Source organism: Protopterus annectens, chromosome 8.part0, assembly GCF_019279795.1.
Source record: "Protopterus annectens isolate FY-2018-M chromosome 8.part0, PAN1.0, whole genome shotgun sequence".
Classification (NCBI taxonomy): Eukaryota; Metazoa; Chordata; order Ceratodontiformes; family Protopteridae; genus Protopterus; species Protopterus annectens.
The window spans coordinates 1,527,814,850-1,527,833,103 of record NC_056741.1 but is presented as its reverse complement, the minus strand read 5'-3'; positions in this window follow the sequence as shown (position 1 = coordinate 1,527,833,103).

Here is an 18,254-nt window from a genome sequence, read left to right as displayed (position 1 = left end):
GCATAGAGCCTGTCCTTCGCATGATATTCTTTATGTCCCTTGAGATCATGTCATGCAGCTTTTCAATCTCATTTCAAAGTCCTGGTGCCCTTCCTCTTCATGCCATGACAAGCTGCTGCTAGTTACTATTGCTCTTCTGTCATCATTGGGCTTTAATGTAACAGCAGAGTTTCTACTCAAAATATCTTTTTACCTGCTCTCTCCATTGCAGTGATTCTAGGCTCAGTACTGTATGTTTTTTAAAATGTGAGATGACCATAGAGCAGTTAAATATACCTACACCTCAGTTAAGGTTAGTAAAGCAAGTAAAACAAAAATAAATAAATAAATGTTCTTGCAGCTCTGTAAAGGATCTGAACAAGGTTCACCATCTACTCCTAGGTTTCACTTCTTTAATTTCAGATTACAAATTGTTTTAACTCCCTTTAGGGAAATCTTTGTTTTGTCAATCACTGAGTAAGTCTGAGAATACTGAGACATTTTTGGGTTCCTGAAGCCGATATTTCAGAAAATCAGAAATAGCTGTCCTGAAGAGGCTGTATAGGACTCGGGGGGGGGGGGGGTAAGTCTGATGTTTATTTTGCCCATTTTCCTTTTTCTTCAAGCTTATGAGACCTCAGAGTTGGTATATTCAGAGAATACAGCAGAGGTGCAAAAAAAAATATTCCATGCATTTTGTAACTTATTTCATGTCAGTTATGTGGGACACAATGCTTTGAGGAGGTAGACTTTCTTGTAGCAGTTAATCTTTTGTTAATTAAATAGCATGCAGTTTATTATAGTGGATCTGCCAAATAACCAGCCAGGGTTTCCAGATTGTGCTATAAACAGGCTTACAATGTAATAGGCAAAATAAAATAACCCTGACTCCTTCTTCAGTCTGTCATACTAAGATTGAATGGATTGAAAAGACTGCTATTTCACGCAATCACACGTGCATGTGCATACACACACACACACACACACACACACACACACACACACACACACACACACAAACACACACACATTTACAACCCTAGACCAATGGCACAACAATAACAAAAAGAGTTTTACAGTTAAAAGATGTTTCCATGTTGCAAATGTTTGCTTCTCTTTTCTCCTGTTTTTGATGAGCAAATATAATCATCTGCTTATGCAGCCAGCATTTGCACTCACAATCTATCCTCTGGTACAATTACTGACTGACTTTTACAAGTCTGAAAAAGAACCAAATACTAACCATATTCAAACTTCTAGTCTGAGGTCTGTCTGGACTTTATGCTGTTTTTCTTAGTTTTAAACTTTAATTCAATAAACATACGAGATAGGCACAGGTTCACAACTGACAATAAAAGTTGTCCAGAAGAAAGTATCATAATCAGCTATGTCTGATTTAAAGAATTATTATTAAGCTGAATTTTTCCTCTTTATAAGAGTTTCCACTTACAGTATGCTGATAAACCATAATAAGAGAAAGCACTGATAGCCAGTGCAGAGTTGTACTAGATGCTTTATTAAAGACCTCTGTGTCAACTTGCACTCTCGAGATGTTACAATATTATTTCTACAGATAAATTTACTTACATCTTGGGATGCATTAATAAAGAGAGGTTTATAAATGTTGCTAAATGCATGTGTCTGTGTTTCTCCAGGATCTTTCTGGCTGAGCCCTGTCTGTTGTAAGGCTTTTGGTTTGCAGCTTTGCATTTCACTCTTTGGGCAATTAATGCCAGATAAATATTATTACTATAACTTTGTAGGTGCTTTCCTTTTTCCTAACAACAGAAACAAGCACTGTTTAACTTATGAATGGTCTCTCATTCACACAACCCTCATTCATAAATCTCTCAGATTCTTCCAGCTGTTTCTTATTACTGTAGTCCTGATAAGGTATCAAAATAGCAGTGAACATACTGATGCTGGCAGGTAACTTTGAGAAGAACCAGGGCTTAATTTTTTTGTCTGATGAGTTTCCAATTCTGGTCTTGCTGTCTTCAGTGGTCTAAAATACTATCCCTCCAACACAAACACTTTATTGCAGACAGTAAGAATACCAACAGCAGTCTACAGCTAATGAAATGCAATGTGGAAAATGTGTCTGATCACGTTGCCTTAACTTTCCTCCCATTCCACTGACTGATGGGAAAAGCTATAGATGTGAAGAATGAAAAAACTCTGAAAGCATTTGCTAATGATTATATTGTGTACCATGTTCTAGCAATACACAGACACGCTGAAGAACATTCAAGAAGTCAGTCTCTGAATGAAATTAATGCCGTTCAAAATCAGTCCAATGCAAGCAAAATAAAACGGCTCAGTTACGTCCAAATATTTTATTTTAAAACAGATAAAATGATAAGTAGCAGCAAAATTACAAATCACAAAGCTTTTGGATTACTCCTTCTTCAGTGTGATACAAAAACTGCTAAACACATCCTTATTTAATTACAATTCAAAAGACATAATGAATGAGGCAGCCAACTGTACAGAAGCTTCAGTATGTAATGTTATTTGTAAAAATAATGCATTTATACATCCCATTACACAAAAATCCTTTTCTTTTACTTGTACAGCCACTTGTTATACAACTAATATAGTATACTTAGCTACTTGTGAACAGTGTTCTTGCTTCTATATGGTTGGCTGCCTCATTCATTATGTCTTTTGAATTTTAATTAAATAAGGATATGTTTAGCAGTTTTGTATCACACTGAAGGAGGAGTAATCCAAAAGCTTTGTGATTTGTAATTTTGCTGCTACTTATCATTTTATCTGTTTTAAAATAAACTATTTGGACGTAACTGAGACATTTTATTTTGCTTGTATTGGACTGATTTTGAACGGAAAGTGCATTGCAAGCTTATTTTTCTCTTTGACTTGATGGTTATTCAAGTACCCATATCAGCTATGGTGGGGTGGGTAGAATACCTGGAAACCCCGCTAATTAATGGTCATATGACCACCACACCATGGATTGCTCACAGCAGGTGATGGTAACAGACTGACAATGATAGCAGCAATAAAAAGGGTACAAAAATGTAGACTGAAGGGGAACATAACAGGAGTTGAAATTTAAAATATGTCTTCTTGGTTGGGTAGCTTGTTATTAACTCATTTATTATTTGTGTTCATCAGCCATAAAAGTCCAACGCAGCAGACTTCACTTTCCAATGGAGCCACAGAGACAAAAAGCTCAAGGATTACATTGTAAAATAACATAATAAATTGGAAATGGTGAATATACCATTTTGACTAGAATAATTTTATTTTATTTTATTTTACTTAAAATTTTGATTACCAGGAAGTTTTACTAGGCAACATTGTCCCTTTTAGTGGAGGCCTGGGAGAAAAGCTCATCAAGTAGAATTACACAAAAAAATGATAAAATCAATACAAGGATTTATAAAACAAACAGGATAGAGATTATGACACTACAAACTGGTTGTACGTTGACTGACACCTGATGAAAAGCAAATACTTGTTAAAATACATATGAAAATTGTAACAACAGTTGCAAGACCCAGGCTGGAAATATATTGAATGTAAACTGTTTAAATATGTACATTGTAGTGAATTCAGGCTTAGACATGTACATTTACAAGTAATAATGTATACTTGCACAAAAATTCTGAGCCAGAACAAAGGGGTTGAGGTTGGTGGTGTAAGTTAGAATGAGTTTCATATGAGTGGGAAAGCTGTAGTTTCACATGAGTGGGAAAGCTATATATAGTAGTGAATGAAAAACTGGAGGCGAGAGTCAGCAAGCAGAGGGGAGGCACTAAAACTGATAAAGGAGTGTAGACAGGTATGAACTACATGGGACAGTACATTTATTAGCTAAAGTGTTCAGTGTTTAAGAGAAGTGGAAGTTTGATGGGGTATCCTTTAGTCTTGGTATGTTATAGGTAAGGTTTCTGATATTAACTATCCTTAAAATATGCTTGAGCAAAGCCATGTGGATGTTAGGTATTTTTTAGCTCAAGTTAAAATGTTGTGGGAGATTTAATTTGTTTTATTGAGTGTGGGATGCCATTCCATTTTTTTGCAAGTAGTTGCAGTTTATGAGTCACAAGCTGTATTACTGGATTTGGACAAACAAAGTAATAGTTTCTTTGTGGACCGTAGGGTTCTTTTAGGGTAATACTGTTGAATAATGTTTCTTAAGCTGGAGCATTTTTCTGGAGAGAATGTACTTCTGTGTGTTGTTACTAGTTGTGCATGATTAAGTCTATGTGGGAGCTGTAACCACTGATGTTTCTTAAGAGCAATACAGTAGTATGCCCTATGAAGATGGTTTGCAGCAAATGTGGCCCTTTTGTTGTAGCATTGTTTAAACTTAAGAGATTGGCTGGAGTTTAGTGAGTACTGAAGATGCATACATTAGAGGTGGGAATAGGCTGTTGCAAAAGATTTCCTTGCTGTGTCTGAGAGATAATGTTTTCATTCTATAAAGGCAAACTAGCTTTGATAAGTTTTTGCTTGGGACACTCTTTTAGTTTTTGATTTGTTTGCTGAGGTTATTGTGAAGGAGAACTTCTTGTCTGAGAGCTGTTTGGGGATGAATATGACTGTTTTAGTTTTATTTGCATTTAGGATGATGTTGGAGTTATCTAGCTAGGATTCAATTGATAAGAAGGATATTTGTATTTCTTTATAATGCAAATACGTTTTTGGCAGAACAAATGAATGTGGAATCATCTGCATGCTGAATAATAGTTGCTTGACTGGCAGCAGTATGCAGATCATTGATAAACAGATTATGGGTCTAGTATTAATACTTGGGGTGCCCCAAACAGAGATAGGTTGGAAGGGAGAATGATCTTACTGCCATTTTACAGCCAATTGTCTATTGTATAAGTAACTTTGAAACCAGTGAGGAGATAGTTGATTTAGAACTATTGTAGTTAGTTTTTGCATTAGTTTATGGTGGCAGACTGTATTAAAGGCCTTTAATAAATAAAGGAAGGGTCTGTAAACTATACTGGCTGAATTTCAACTGTAGAATTTAGCTTCAGAGAATTTGACAGTGCTGAGTTGGCACTGTAGTTAGGATGAAGGCAATGTTGCATTGGAGAGAAAATATTGTTTTCTGTAATACATGGGAAGAGTTGCTTATGGAAACATTTTTCCATGATATTTCATAAAATGACAGTATGACAAGGGGCCTATAGTTGGTAAGGTTAATGGATGGGCCACCATTATGCAGGGGTTTGATAAAGCATTTTTCCATATTACTGGGACCTAGTCTTCTCTGACAGAGCAATTTATGAGTATGGAAATTGGATACACTAGAACATAGGAAACCATTTATAGATATTCAGGGGTCAATTGTCAGGAGCTAATGGGTAAGTATTATTTTGCTAAGGTACATTTTAATTACAGATGTTGGTACTGGTTTGAAGTACAAGATAGGAATGTGGTTCTTCTTTTGTGGGGTTATTTGGGGTGAGTTAATGTCAGTATTTTTAGGAGGAAGGTAACAATTTGGATAAAATGTTGGTTGATTTGTGTGGCTGTACTCTCATTTTGCTTTGGTACTGAGGGTACCATCAGAGTGGATTTGCTAGGACTTATGATATTTTTAATTCAGGCCCAGAAGAGCTTTGGATTATATTTTTTAATGTCTTAGGAAGTGGTGTAGTATGTTTTTTCTGTTTTGATTAGGTTTTTGGCTAGGTTTCAAAGATGTCTGCAGTGCTGGAGATTGCCTTGGGTCCTTTTCTGTGTCAGTGCTCTCCATAGTTTGACTTTACCTTTCATTATTAGCTGTAGAGCTGACTTGGCTTTTTCTCTTTTGGTTTGTATTGGAGCATGGTGATTTAGGATATTTAAGAAAGTAGCATTAAATTCCTGGAATGCATAATCAAGTGACAGAGTTTTTAGTGTGCTCCCATTGTAGGCACTCAAGGTATTGGAGAATGTTTCACATTGGAAGTCAGTAAGGTTTCTGACACAGTTACAAGCTCATGGATGACAGTAAAAGATGCACTTACAATAGTGGACATTATCAGAATAATACCACCAATAATCCCATGTCTCTGACATAACATATGTGATTCTGAGTGATCATTAGTGGTTTTGGATGAGCAAACTTGTACAACTATTATGATATGTCAACAATCTATGAGGGTAATTATGCACACTGCCCTGATACTGTAACATGTGCTAGAGCTCTTAGGAGGGACAATGCTATACATGTATGTGACATTATGATCTATACCGTCTAGTTGACTGGTGTGCATGGTGCATATATATATATACATATATATATATATAGATATATATATATATATATGTATATATATATATATATATATATATATATATATATGTATATATATATGTATATATATATATATATATATATATATATATATATATATATATATATAAACTGTCATGAATGTAACCCATACCATCAATGTTGTCAAAGAGCTATGTATGTACTGTGTGCATCACTGGGAAAGGTATCACATGTGCATCTGTTATAACACCATTATGGGGGTTCCGCTTCATCAGACAGTAATGTTTATGCAGCAAAAAGAATACCTAGGTATCGCCAATAAGATCTGTGGGAGCTCACTGTGACAAAGGTGGTGCACTTCAGTTACTCACTACTAGAAGATGTGTAGTGAGGTACATGAAGAAGGTGCATTGCAATCCATTATTGGTTTGATGAAGGCTGTGACCTATGAAGGTATTACCCCTTTGATGTGGATGTCCTGCACATACTCAGTAGTTATGTTACATACAAGGGAGTAGTCACCACTGTGGCCACATGCTGGTGGACATTCCACATACCATGTACCCCATGACACAGTCCACATACCAACTGGTATGCTTGTAGGGTGTAATGTCTACATTATCTTTGGGTTGTGCTTTTGTTTTCATAATATAACAACCCCCCCATTTCATCTCATGGGTTGTCATGGCTGTTGGAGAAATCTTTGGTGAGTGTTGATACTGTCTGCATTATATTGGCCAGCGCAGTGGAGCAGTGGTAGCATTGTCATGTCACATCAAGAGGTTCTCCAGTTCGATTCTCAGCTGGGGTGCCTTCTGTGTGGAGTTTGCATGTCATCCCTGCATTCGTGTGGGTTTCCTCTGGGTGCTCCTGTTTCCTCCCACAATTCAAAGACATGCATCTGGAGTGTTTCTGCCTGGGCTGCTGCTGAAAATTGGCTTCATTCCAAGCCAGAGTCTCTTGGAAAACAAATGTTAAATAAAAAAATAAAATACAATAAAAATACTAATATCACAGTTGGAGTCAATGATTGCCTACAATCTGTAGTCCTCCAGACAGCTGTTTGGACACAGGATATGTATGTCATTTTTGACCGCTGTGACTTAAATAATGGATAGGAAAGACCCTAGCAGACAATCCTTATGTATGAACCTGATCACTGGACCCAGGATATAGGTCACTTTACACATTTCAACATATTTAGATGCCATGTATGTGACCCAGTGGTCTGCCCGCTTGGTGATATAGGGGTTTATGGCCATATCTGACAGTGCTGAGTGAATACCTCAGTATGGATTTGTGTCAAATGCCTTGGCCTGGTCATGTTCCACAAAATTATAGTGTTGCCATTGTGCATGCCCTTAATGACCTCTTTGAGGACATCTAACAGATGTAACAGACATGGATGTAACATTAGCAACTCACACATGTCTGTTGCACACAGCCAGGATATTACTAGTGTCCATTTACAAAATATCCATGATGATAGGTTGGTCTACCTCACAGATGAGCAGAGTCAGGATGTGTCTATACATGTATGCATGAGGTTCTGTCCCCCTCCACTCAGATGGATGCATGTTAATGTCTACCCTTCTATGGTAACATTGTCCGGAGGGTGTGTTGGTGTATGTATCCAATCATGTCAGGTAGGTGTATGTTCTGAGTGATGCTATATGCAATCTGTTATGTTGCCACAGCCCATTGATTCTGTGTGATAGGCCTGGATGAAGGTAAGACAGTGCATATTGCCTAGATTGGTCTGGCATAGGGTTTGGACACAATCCCCCACTCAGGTATTATTGCGAAACTGTCCCTGCTGGGAATTAACCCTTACATCACTAGATGATTCACCAACTGGCTCATCAACAAAGCACACACTGTGAACATTGGTGAATCAACCTCTACCAGTGAAGTATCACAACTGGCGTACTCTAAGGGTTTGTGCTGGGCTTTGCTATTTGGAATCTATTTCTCGACAGTTCAGGCTGAAGTATGTGGCCTTTAGCTTACTGAATTTGCTGATTCTTGCAAATTGGGTGTAGTCATTGAGTACACCGATAATGTTAACATACTACAGGAGGGCTAACACAAACAAATGATTGTTGCCAAAGCCACATCATCTACAAATAAAAGCAAAGATATGTCATTATTTTGGCCTTCTGCAAAGTGGAATTCCCTACTAATAACATTGACAATACTTTGTCTATGCAGAAACCCAGAATGGGAACACACATAAATAGCAAGCTGAAATTCAACCACCAAATGTCCACAGTGGTGTGGAAAGTCCACATCATGCTCCTCATATGTCAGACCATCATATCCAGATCTGAGGATGATATAACAGCACTGTACTTGAAACTCATCAGAACACTAATAAATTTCATGTATCTCACCAGACAATTGCAGCAGCTGGAGAGTTGACAAAGGTTTCTCACCAAGAAAATACAGAGCCTACAAACCATGCCATGACATATGTGGATAGACTGAAATCTTTGTCACTGTAATCTGTATTGTATAGGATAAGGTGACTTGCGGCTAACCTACAGGCCAGTCCTTGATCCTGCCCTTATGGGAATACTGCACATCCACAAATCAGCTATAGCTCATGACATCAGCAGAGCCTGATGAGAGGAAGATGGTAATAGCAGTGTCCCTAATGTCCACCAAGTGTATATATATATATATATATATATATATATATATATATATATATATATACACACACACACACACACACACACACACACACACACACACACACACACACACACACACAGCCCAGCTGACTGCCGTGAAAACAAAACCCTTACCTAAGTACACGACTAGACAATTCTGAATTTAAGGCAAGCACCACAGCTTAAATCTGACTCAGAGAGTGTAAGACAACAATTTATAGGTGATTATATCAGCAGTGCCTGTGAGGAGAAAATGGTAACAGCAGGTTCCCACATGCTTGTGAAAAATGCTCTGATATCAAGAAAGTGCACAAACACACACACACACACACACACACACACACACACACACACACACACACACACACACACACACACAGTTGACTGCAGTGAGAACAGAATCCCTACCTATGTAAGTACACACATTACAGAACTCTGTATTTTACACAAGCACCATGGCAGAAGCCTGAGTTTTGCAAGGCTACAGGGCAACTTATAGTGGATGACATCAGCACTGGATGTTGGAGAGAAAATGTTGGTAGACCTGCATGAAATGGATGTGCAGGCATGTGCAAGTGTCAAAATATTGGCAATTCACGGGACTGGAGTAGTAACTGTAGGATGCAGTTATGTAGCATAGTTGATATATCTGTGAACAAGTACTGAGAAACCAAGGTTGCAGTGCATGGGAGGGGGGGTAACAAATGGTTGCATTTTAAACACTGACATTATCTTAGATAAGACCTTCATTTTTTTTCTTGTGTCCACATGTACATTCATGTCGCAAACACTAAATGGACATTAAACAAAAGTAATATATGCTATTGTCCACTTTGTATAGTCCACTGCCAAGCAGCAGTTTTGCAAGATGTATGGCAAAGTGTTTTTGCATGCAGATACACATTTCTACTACGTTCCTGTTTGCATGTAGTTAAGCTTTGAGCAAACATGAGCCACAAAGCTAAAATACTAAGAGTTCTCAGTACTGAAGGTATGAAACACTCTTGCTACTTAGTTAACTTTGTGACAGCAGGTGTAAATGCATTGACACATTTCTTTTTGAGCCCAGACGAGATAAGGTTCAAATCCAGGTGTATGTACTGCTTTTAATAAGTACTGGTAATACAATTAAATTAAAACTTTAAAGTACATTCATCTTGTGTTTCTGTGTATTGACATAGTGCAGCGTGTTTGAGTGGCTATGGAAAACAAGAACTGCAACAATGTATTGTTTTGACCTTTATACTGTCTACACCCTGTATGCAGGTGTTCTGTCTGCTTCCTGTGTGAGCCACCAGTCCAGGTTTGCGCACTGCTAAGCATTCCACAAACTGATATAAGCAAAGCTAAACATGACATTCATACTGTTTCTCCATTTCCACTGTTTGCACTAAGCCATGAACCGCACAAACACAGGCATTTAAAAAATGTGAAAATTATGAGAAAAGGAGAAAAGAAATCTATGAAATCAACAACACTACATAAATTTATGGTGGCACACATGAAATATTTTAAACAGGTCTGGATTTGAACTCTCACTCCAATGAATCTTCAAAACAAAGTAAGGAAGTCTTTTCCTCCTTTCCCACTGAAACAGCTTTGCAGCAGAGAATGAAAATCATTGTCCATACAACCAACTGTACCATCATCCACAGTACTAACAACACATATGGCAATTCATTTGTACATGTATTAATTTCATATGTAGTGCACTGAAAGGTCACCCAACCATTTAATACTATTGCTTGGATAAATGCAGCTCTGCCTTATCTGTCTGTGTTTTTTGCTCATTATTATCTTATCTGACCCATAATCTGAGAAATGCAGTCTGTAAGGCATTCTGCATCATTTTCTTAAAATGTGTGAGGATATTATACATCAATAATATACATTTATCAAAAAATAAAGGGGAAGTTGGATGTTGCTGAAGAGAAACTGTGAAATGGGTGCTGCTTACTTACATTTAAAACCTTGATGCAATTACGTCTATACTTTTCAAGTCTGACATAGCTGATACACCTACTAGAGATAAGGGAGTCTGAATTGCTGTTGTGTTTTCCTCCTCACTACCAGTAATCACTCAGATTTTCAACCCATTAGCAGCAAACACTGAGGGTGTGCCTGCACTATGCTTACATCTGTAATACAGAGCCACATATTTGGGATTCAGCAATTCTAATGGGATCACTCCTCATTTGCATCTTCACCATCCTCACAGCCCTCAATCTGCACTATAAAAAGGAAACCATGTAGCTATGGAACCTGAAGTTGAGGAGACTTGTTTATGTGGATAACACAGAAGAAGATATTACTTTGCGATTTATCTGCACAGAAGACTACTGATCTTGATAAGGAATGCTTGCATTTTTCAGCTGTATACTGGATATGCTGAAATATAAATAAGAAAAGTCTGTTACATATATACATATATACATGTATATATATTAGCAAAGGCTACTTTGACCTGTATACATTTCTTAGAAGTGTACTGATGGCATAGCCATAATTGTCAAGTCTTTTTTTCTTTCTCAGATGTGCAGCCTTATTAACTGTTATCACAAGTTGCTAATGTTACAACTGTTTTTCTCTTTACACTCTTTTGTAGTTATTTCTATGAAATATAAATGTCCCATATTGTGAATGACACAGGGGTATTAGCCTTCTGGGATTACTCATGCACACCTCCAGGGGAGTGCTGGCCACAGGCAGATATGACTGGCACTTGCATAAAATTGAATGTTCTGTGGTAAATGTGTACACATTCTTCAAGGAGAGTTTATTTGATAGCATGTTTAGCAGCTCACTGATGGGTTATTAACAAAATGTGTCATTTGCTTAATTGTTTTGGGGGTGGGGGACCCACATTCTATTTCTTTGTTGCCACAAATAAAATTTGCTATTCTCACTCTCTTTGCTTTGGATCCAACCTTGCCTTGTGTGTGATTGTATTATGTTACAACCACATAATACCTTCATTTAATTTTGGATACCTTGACTGTTTTATGTTTCTCCAATGAATAAAAAAGAAGCAGACTACTGGAGCTGGTACAAAGAGGAATATCCAAATAATAAAAGAAACAGAAACCAGAAAACCTGAGACTCAAAATGCAGAATACTTTAATAAATAAAACCACAGTTAAGTGCTTTCATAGTACATAGACATCATCAGAACCAATGAATAATATAATACATATGAAAGCTAATTAAAAACTGTTTCAAAGATGAACCCTGAAATATATGCTATCCAAATGGTAAGGCAAATGCTGCGACACAAATCAAAAAACATCCCAAGTAATTTGAAGTTGTACATCATTTAAAACATACGCAAAACCAATAGAAAATGTCTACCTTAGTGAAATCATGCAATCACTGGGCAAAACACGATGACCAATAGGAAAATGTATCCAAACTGAGCCCCTAAAAAAATCAAACCAACCACTGTGCATAAATAACAGATGAATCAAATATCTAAAACTGAAAAACACACCAATAACAATAAAAATCGTAGTGTAAATAGTATCCATACAAGCACTATAAAACATTCTGTGAAATCATGTTATCAATTTTGAAGATCTATTCTTTTTTCAGTAATTATGGATATTGTATCATCGAGTCTAGGCTGATTGGTGACATCCAAGCTGCTATGCCAAATCATTCCATGGTGCAGTAAGCAATTTTTCCTGTCTCCATTGTTCAAGAACACAAAAGATAAACTTAATAAAATTATCGCAAGATAAACCATCCCTGAGATTCATGAAGCTAGGTGCAAGGCCGGCGTTAGGCTTGCGCCGACCGTGCGGTGTGAGGATGGCGCAGTAGCACCAAATGCATAGTAATGAAGGCGCGCTGCTAACACAGCCACGTGCACAGGAAAGGAGCGCGAGTGCATAGGGTGTGTTGACGTGCCGCATGGAGGTGTGGAAATGGCAGCTGTCGATGTGCAACCTAAAATGCTTGCATATAACAGGTTGCAAGATAGTAACCATGTCAGTGTCCCTGGATACTGAAACATATGCAAAGCATGCAAGAAAGTACCTGCGAACACAAAGTGATGAAGCAAACACAAATGTACGGTAGGGAATAATGGGTCCCTATCATGTGAACAAATGACATGGAAGACCGTGTGGCCATAGTCCAATGCAGTGTAGATAGCCATACCAAGTGGAAGTGAAACGCATCATATGTTAGCGATCCGCCAGTAGGTACGTCCAGCCCAATGGTGAGGGTCACCAGCTGACCCATAATGTGAGGGAGGGTACACAGCTGGGCAGATGTGTCCATAACAAAATACATGAGAATTGTAGCTATCTAGCGACTGTATGTCCGAATTATATCCCACAAGGCATGTAATAGTCACATACACAAGGTATGTCCATATTTCACATACCAAATGTGATAGGAAATAGAATAAGCATGTAAACGAAACAGAAGGAGCATGCAAACAGCCACAACAATAAGGACACATGTAGGCTGAAAGGAACAGTATTATCCGCACCGTCGACTAGGATTACCACCTGTCCCACTTTGCGAGCGACAGTCCCTCCTTGGGCAGTTGTGTCCCGACAAAAACCTGTAACAATGGCAAATGTCCTGAGATTAAAGGACAAAATTATTTCCTATATGTTATGTAATAGTTGCATTAAACAGGTTTTCTGTATCTAAATTACATAAATGCTATAAGAAACAGAATAAGCAACTGAACTGCTACAAGAATAAGTTTTGATATAGGCAAGAAGTCTAAGTTCTATCCTGTGTACTGACCGTGGGTATGTGTCGGCCTGTAAAATGTGATGTGTGTACCAAAAATGTCCCACTTTGGCCAACTGAAAAGGTGGCAACCCTACCGTCAACTGTGGGGGGGTGTTGTCCACTACAGTCGGATATGTGTATGGAATATATCCCATCCTGGACATAGGAAAAGATGGCATCCTACCAATGACTACAACAGGCCGCCAAAATCCGGAAGTCCGCGGTACAAGTCGAACTTGTCAGGATGTGTCACAGTCAAATGGGTAGTACCCGGGTATACCAAACATGTAATGAAAGAGAAGTATGGGAGTGTACCTATGTGCGTGAGGTATAGCATGTGGAAAGCAAACATGGCAGGGTAGTCCACACAACCATACAGGTACCAGACACATATAGGGTATTCAGTGTGTTACTCTGGCCATGTCATGGGCCAACAACAAATGCACAGATGTATGGGGTGTGAGGAATCTGTGTGTGTGGGGTGGATGGGTAATGGTACAATCCTCCAAGGCATTACTGTGTCATATGCAGAATAGGTGAACCGGAGGTGTATGAGAGAGCAGCGGGTGAAGCTGAAAGAAACACAAACACATGTATAAACTGCTGCAATACAACCAGACAGGCCATACTGTAGAACACAATCCCACAAACAGATGAATATTGAAATGTGTGATACAAATGTATAGATATGTCACCCACAGATTGGTCCTGATGGAACTGGCCATAACAAATGCAACACACCTGGATTGAACTGGACATAACAAATGCAACACACCTTGATGCATAATGGACTACCCAGCAACCCCTCCACATCACACAACCCGTGTACACACACACACACACACACACACACACACACACACACACACACACACACACACACACACACACACACACACACACACACACACATACAATTACATTAATCGATATATACATAACAAACACAGAAACATTTGTCCTTGTAGATATAACACATGTACATAAATAGGCTACGTCATAGCTGTTATGGATAGACATACAGACATGCACGAAAGGTAAATACACTGCTGTTTTCCAAACCATTGCCCGGAAAGTACCAGTGGGCCAAATCTGCAAGTTCTACTATTTAAACATGGATATAGGTGTCCTTTGCAGGACTCCAAAAAGTGTTGTCTACAAGCAACGGCCAGTAATAATCGACACAAAGGAAGTCACATCCGCAGCTATAATATAGCTGTACATGCAACAGTAGCTTGTGCAAGGGTAATAACACATGGGTTGACAGAATGTATGACATATGTCGATCACGGAGAGTGGATAGTGCTTAGAAGTATATTCATACTTTATTATTGCTCACATTAAATATGTCTTATGACTACTGTGGAGGGGTGTCAGATATGGGAGTCATGGGTATGCAAGAATGGGCCTAGGTTCACAGTGGTGGTGTTGGCTGGCACAGATTTATTAGGTCCGCCCATGGGGTGATTAATATTCCTATGTGGGTATAGCACACTCTACCTTCAAAAATGAAGAACTCATCTACTGGATATTGTGTAAACCATTGGGGGAAGACATAGGGACTAATATCAGTGTCATGTAAGCGATTATCATGGACGTACATGCGTACAAATAAGATGGTAACCATACCTCTCAACCTTTCAGAATACGACATCTGGACAAAGGCATATTTAAATAAGTACAAATAGGGACTATGTTAAATATTCCTCTGACAAAGTTAGAACGTTGATAGAATAATGGATAATTCATTAGTATGAATGTTTTGAGGGTTATTAGTTATAAACTACTAATGTCTGTCATTATTATCAAACCTCACAGTCCTTAATGACCTGCAACTAATCTACCAGAAAGGCACAATTATAACAAAGAAGGAACAACATTATAAGTCTAAGTTCGGGACATTTACCCAACATATGTAGTATGGGTTGAGGTATGAAGGTAACCCTGTCCTAAATAAATGTACAGAACTAGTGATATCAGGTGGACAGATGTGAAGAAAGACGGGATGACAAATGACAAAACATGTATAAGTCAAAAGCATGTACCTCGATAAATGTGAATGAATACTTATGCCCTGTGATAGTCAATGTGGAAGGTTAATAGTGTCCCTCAGGGTGTTATGCAGTGTCCTCGATACAGTGTCCAGTCACCCACACTCGCATGTGATTTCTGCCACTGACGGACATCGCAAATACTGGCGAACATATAAGGTAGATGATAGTATAATATGTTTTGATTAGCACCTGTTGGCTTTTGTGAGGAACATAACACCCTTGGTGGGTGTGTTCTGCAAAAGGAATGTAATGGCATCTGACCTGTGATTTCTTCTTGTGTGTAGTTGTGTAATACAATGATATATCTTGTATCAGAAATAGATACATGTGATAGGAAACAGCATTATCAACTATTCTACTACAAGAAAACTCTGGAGGTATGAAAAGCACTGAAGTAGTCAGTTCAGTATTGACCGCAGGTATGTGTTGACATGTCAAATGTCACAGCTGTATATATAGTACCTATAGGGCTGTCACCATTACAAATGATGAAGGTGGGAGCTGCTTTGCAGAAATGTCAGACGTAGCAGGTCAAACCATACTTACAGCCATGCATACTCCACAAATAGACATATTAGCACACAGCAAAGCTTAGGCCAGGGGTCATGGAGCCTTGGCCGGCGTGTACGAGTAGAGAAAGTGCAGAACAAGGCAAGATGTCTGCCGAGCTATTCAGCAATATCCTGTAGGGGCATGTAAGACAGCCCCTAAACCGAACGTTGCACAGACAATGTTAGGATATGGAAATTACCCCATTTGTAGGTGAAAGCTATGCAAATGATGTAAATCTGCGATACATGTAACAGTAAGCTGTCCGTGCAAGAGTAGAGTTATGTGCAGAAATGTACTTGGATGTTAACCGAGTTATGTTCTGCAAGTAGCTAAACAGAGCAATGTCAGCTGCAAATAAAGGATGAATTCAGTTGAAGAAGCATGCCAATGGCCAGATATAAAGCCAGTAGCATATTTTCCATTGTAAATTAATGAAACTCTATTTGTCCTCCCCCGATCTCCGGTGTGTAAGCGTAGCACAGCAGTGCGAAAATGTGCTGCGCTTTTAAAACAAGAGAAATATTTAAAATACACATAGACATTGTAATTATCGTTAACAGTTAGTTCGCCATGCAGATGAATGGCAAGATGAAGACAAGATGGCTACTGAGTACTGGTTGCTATGTGTGGAAGCGCTCTGTCAGAGATGTAACCAAGCATTAGTAGGCAATCCGATGCAATTGAGGCTGAGGATAGTGAATCACAATTTGTCATGCCATATGGGCCAAGCCACTACAGTGGAAGAGTAGGTTAAGGGGACTATCAGAAGAAGATAGGTGACATCATGAGTGTGTATGTATAAAACACTGTAATCCTATCTGAGCAATGTGTCACATGTTTGCTGTCAGTTACTCATCAGTGGAAGAGGCGTGTTATGATTTATCCTAGGTACAGTCAGGAAACTGATGGTGTACGCCATGGATATCACTGAAGTTTCATGCAAACTTGCTGACAGTGTGTTCGCGCCTGTGCATGCCTGTAAGCCTGAGTAAGCATGTGTGTGCGCGTGTCAGCCCATGTGCGCGCGTTGAAGAACGAGTAAGCTAGTGTAAGCATGTTGAAGCCCGTGTAATGTCATGTAAGCCAGTGTACGCATTTATAAGTATGTATAAATCTGTACTACACACATCACACACATACTGCACACTCTGAAACACATGCTGCCAATACTACACACGTCAGTCAAATGGCACATGGATGGATAATAAATCATAAGAATCAACAGTGCTGTAAACTATACTACATTGATGGTCATAGCTGCAATGCATCATGCCTGCTTACATACACCTAGAAGGATATCACACTTTGTGTTAACAACATTTTAACATTAATACAGTGCTATAAAGCCACCCTGAGCATCAGCACCATGTTAGTCTGTTCTTGCATCTATGTTACACATTACAGGTGGTGGCACAGGTGTCATCATATGCACAGTGTATGGTGTTTCTTTTCCAGAGCCTGTCATTGAGCCATCCAAGCAACATGTAAGTATGTGTGTGTGTGAGGGACAACAGTGTTTGCATGGCCCAATGTTGATGCAATGTGTGTGTGTATGTGTTAGCCCTAGCTGTTTGTTTCATGTGTTGGTCTGCATGTACACAGTTTCAGCATGTATCATGCATATACAGGAGGTTGTGGGACAGTCACAGACTGTACCTGCCAGGCTGTACAGATCGCCATTACTGGCCATGGACACCCCTGCATGTATTCAACAATATTCCAGTCCTGCACCTGTCAATGTATACACATACATTCTTTGTATCTGTATCACAACCTGTGGATAAACGGGAGTCAGTAATGTTAACCTGATTTGCATAGTAGTGTCAGGTAATACATAGTCATATGAGCCATACTCATCCTCCAAAGTAACAATCACTGCTGACTGTTGCTGAGATGTGCACACGACCGTTTAAAGGTGCTGTACTATCATTGTTGTCAATGTCCCTTGTAATACCCAGCAACAGAATAACTGGTCACTACACAACTATAACCCGATCC